This window comes from Chaetura pelagica, unplaced genomic scaffold (assembly GCF_000747805.2).
Source record: "Chaetura pelagica isolate M959 unplaced genomic scaffold, ChaPel_1.0 scaffold109, whole genome shotgun sequence".
Lineage (NCBI taxonomy): Eukaryota > Metazoa > Chordata > Aves > Apodiformes > Apodidae > Chaetura > Chaetura pelagica.
The window spans coordinates 1,381,823-1,385,869 of NW_009970725.1; the positions used below are offsets into that span (position 1 = coordinate 1,381,823).

The 4,047-nt window shown below is 38.7% G+C and overlaps 1 protein-coding gene across 1 annotated transcript in view; it reads left to right on the plus strand.

The window, feature by feature from the left end:
- FAM150A (family with sequence similarity 150, member A) overlaps positions 1 to 1,128 on the plus strand; it is a 12,304-nt gene extending 11,176 nt beyond the window's left edge. Inside the window, exon 5 of the mRNA XM_010006886.1 lies at positions 478 to 1,128. The gene's annotated coding sequence lies outside the window, so the exon portion shown is untranslated. The remainder of the gene's footprint in view (positions 1 to 477) is intronic.
- Positions 1,129 to 4,047: the final 2,919 nt, after the last annotated feature.

Sequence of the window (4,047 nt, forward strand, 5' to 3'; positions counted from 1 at the left end):
GAGCGGTGCGGGGAACAGGCGTCCCAGCCCTGCGCCCGCCCCTGCGGCTTGTGGCCTTTTCTTTCTCTTTTCTTTTGTTTTATTAGGTGCGGAGGATTTTTTCTATTTTTAAATTATTATTTGTTTTTTTTTTACTCCCCACCCCCCCGCCTAATTGGGATCCTTGCAAATCAAAATAAAGCATTTGATGAACCCCAGAATCTCCAAACGCCCGTGACCCCGTGCACGGGAACCTTCCTTGCAAGATGCAGCCTCACGGAGAGCTGTGTGCTAAAGCTCTTGGCACCAGCACCGAGGATTTGCTACAGCAAAGCTCATCAGTGTTCCCAGGAGGGCAAGACCGGCTGCCACTCCGGAGTTAATCTTAAGATTTATGCAATCCACAGGGAACTGTGATTTATACATGGAATTATACTAAGCAGTCTGCCTCTGTGCTTTGAAACTAGTTATGAAATGGCGTGTCCTTTTCTCTTGCAGACTTTCTACTAAGGAGAGAATTCTGATTTGCCAAGAAAGTGCCTTGAAATTTTCCAAGACGGAGAAGACATCTTTGACCTTTTTGATTTACAACATTTTGTTACTAGATGCATTTTATTTTCATATATTTGTCGGACATTCCATATTTGTGTGAAACGTTATTTTATTTTAATGTGTAAATTTGTTGCCTATAGCTCAGACAAGCCAATTATTTAAATACATTGTATATAAAGGATACTAATGATATAACTGATTACATGTTACAACCATATGCAGGGAGCTGGTAAAATTTTGCTGTTTCTCTTGTTCCATTGTATTTACATCGTTCTGCTCAGGCTCTTACTTTCATTATTTGCACTAACTTGAAAACGCAGAAGTCTGTGTAACTGAAATCTGAATAAGCTGTACGTGGGGAAGTTGTACTTGCCATGGAAGATGTTTTATATTTTGAAGCTTTGTTAATATATACGTATATATTATTGCGCATCAGAAGAACTTTGCTCAGAAATGCACCTTGCTTTCAGGAACCTTTTGTTTGACTATTCTGGATTTTCATCAGTTACATTTGTACTGGCACTTATGGAAAGAGTTGCAAATAATGTAAATATAAAGACTGGAAAACTGCAATGCAGTTTTGGTGGAATAAAGAACATTAAAATATTTTTTCTGAGGGGTTATTTAAGTTTATGAAGAGACTACTTATTTAATATATCAATTTAATATATATGGTGAACTTGAAATATTTTTCCACTGAGAACTTCAGATTTGCAGATTTAGTTTTTTACAGTATTTGATTTTCATGTGGTTATCCACCCACTGTGAAAACCAGAAACCTGTGTGGATAAAGAGAGGGTAATAAAATATCCCAGTAGAAGAGAAAATACTTTGAAGTATAATATCATAAAACCAAGAGGTGTAATGCTTGTATTTGGCTTGTGACACATAATATTTACCTATTTAGGGATAATGTAAAGCACAATTGCTGCATCTTTCTTATTTAAAATCAAATTCTGCTGATAACATTTGGTACCGATTTGTCTCAGCTCTTTTATTGCAAGCTTGCATGATTGCTTTACAAAGAACCTAGTATGCAGTGAGGCTTTTGCAGTCAGGCCTAGAGTAATTGACACCACACATTGATTACTATGCCCAAATGATAATTATTGTGACTACTCAAGAGATCCCAATCTCCTCAGATTAGATGTTGTCTCTATCCTTTCTCTCAGTGTGGGCTTCATGAGCCCCTTAACTTCTGCGATAATAGACCTCTTGTGAGTTGTCTAAAGGCATAACTCAGAGATTTGACATCAAACAGCAAAACAGCTATTTCCTACTATAAGGAACTCTTCCCATCATGAAGACTCTGGTTGAGTGGAGAAGCTTGGAAGCTTTTCTAAAAACTGAAAAACCCAACTCTGAACCCATATAGGCAATAAGTGATGGTGTAAAAGCTTCGTAAGGGTCCGAAACTAAACTTTTAACTTTTAATCACAGAGTCATAGAATTGTTCTGGTTTGAAAAGACCTTTAAGATCATCGAGTCCAACCATAACCTAACTCTACTAACCATTAAACTAATCCTCTCAAGCCCAGTGCTTAAGCCGTGTTCCTAAGTACCACATCTACATGGCTTTCAAACACCTTCAGGGATGGTGATTCAACCAGCTCCCTAGGCAACCTGTTTCAGTGTTTAATTACCCTTTCAGGAAAGAAGTTTCTTCTAGTATCTAATCTAAACCTCCCTTGGCACAATTTTAGTCCACTTCCTCTTGTCACAGAATCATAGAATCACATAATGGTAGGGGCTGGAAGGTAGCTCTGGAGATCACCAAGTCCAACCCCCTGCTAGAGCGAGATCACCTAGGGCAGGTCACACAGAAACACATTGTGTGGCTTGTTACTCAGGAGAGCAACTCCTACGTTGCTATAGCCACCTTTCAGGTAGTTGTAGAGATCAATAAGGTCTCTCCTCAGCCTCCTTCAGGCTAAACAACTGCAGTTGCCTCATGATCCTCATAAGACTTGTTCTCCAGACACCAAACTGAACACACTACTTGAGGTGCAGACTTACTAGTGCCAAGTATACAGAGGAAGAATCACTTATCTAGTTCTGCTGGACACACTATTTCTGATACAAGCCAGGATGCTGTTGGCCTTCTTGGCCACCTGGCCACACTGCTGCCTCATATTCAGCCAGCTGTTGATCAACACCCCCAGGTCCCTCTCTGCTGGGCAGCTTTCCAGCCACTCATCCTGAAACCTGTAGCGCTGCCAGGGGTTGTTGTGGCCAAAGTGCAGAACCCGACATTTGGCCTTATTGAACTGTTCTTGGTGGGAATGGTGAAACTTCGTCAGTTTACGGAGGTATATTGTATTTTCCCAAGTAAAATAAGTGCACACATGATATCACTTGAATTCTTGCAGTTAATCCATGCACACAGCTGAAGGATGACACCAAACTGAGTGCCATGCTGCTGAGGGAACGAGCTTGTCCTCCACTTTCTGATATCCTCAGGCCAAGATGGACAGCAGTTCTACTGGCCCAATGCAATTTTAATGGAGAGTGGCAGAGTTATTGTCACTGCTTTGCTCAGAGAAGACTGAATTGAACAATTTTTCTAGTAATTTTTCATTCAAACTTGAAGGCATCACTAATAGTAACAATCTGAGAGAATTTTCTTTACAATTTTTATTATAATTCACTTTGAATAATAACAAGAAGCAATGATTGAATCACACTGTCTTTTCATCAAAATACTGATTTTTGGAGAAGAGACAAGGAACTTAAAGTCTTATTTGCATGAGAAAAAGCAGGGTGTTTCAGGCATGGCCTCTAGTTTATTAGACAAGAATTGAGCTAGAATCTCCCTGGACTCAAGAGATCCCAAAAACCTTACAGTATTGTGAAGACTAATGTGCTTTGAAAGAAAAGTAAGCTTTGTTTACATATGTGTAATATATTATTAGAAAAAATAGAGATGAATTCCAGACTGGTGTATGTTTGAAAGGAAAGAATGATGCTTAGAACTCTCAAAATTAAATTATATGCCTTTAAATTTGTGACAGAAATAAAATGCAGATGCCAATGGAAAAAACTCTGAGTAAGTCAGGGATGGGGAAAGAAGCCTATGCTCTTGACAGAGCAAGTGATCATGGAAATTACAAAAGCTGCTGGACATGACTAAAATATAAAATCTAAATAGAAGCCATCCTACAGCTCTGGAGGGAGAAATATAGGGCAAATTGTTCTAAACCAATAAGAAAGGAATCCAAGATAACATGAATGTGACAAAATGTATCATGAAGTATGCAGGTACAAACTTTAGAGCATACTTATCTCATTCATAATTAAAAAAAATAAATAAGCCAGACTGTAAAGCTATTCCAGATATTTGAGGCAAGCCCACATGGAAAGAGTCAGAAATGAGCTGTCTCAGACTTAGTAACATGCATCCTCTTTAGGTGAATAAAACACAGTCCTTTTTGTTTGTTTTAATTTCAGTTTTTCCAGCATAAGATGGTGAACTATGTTATCATTTCAGATTGGTAATACATATAGTGGGGAACAGGG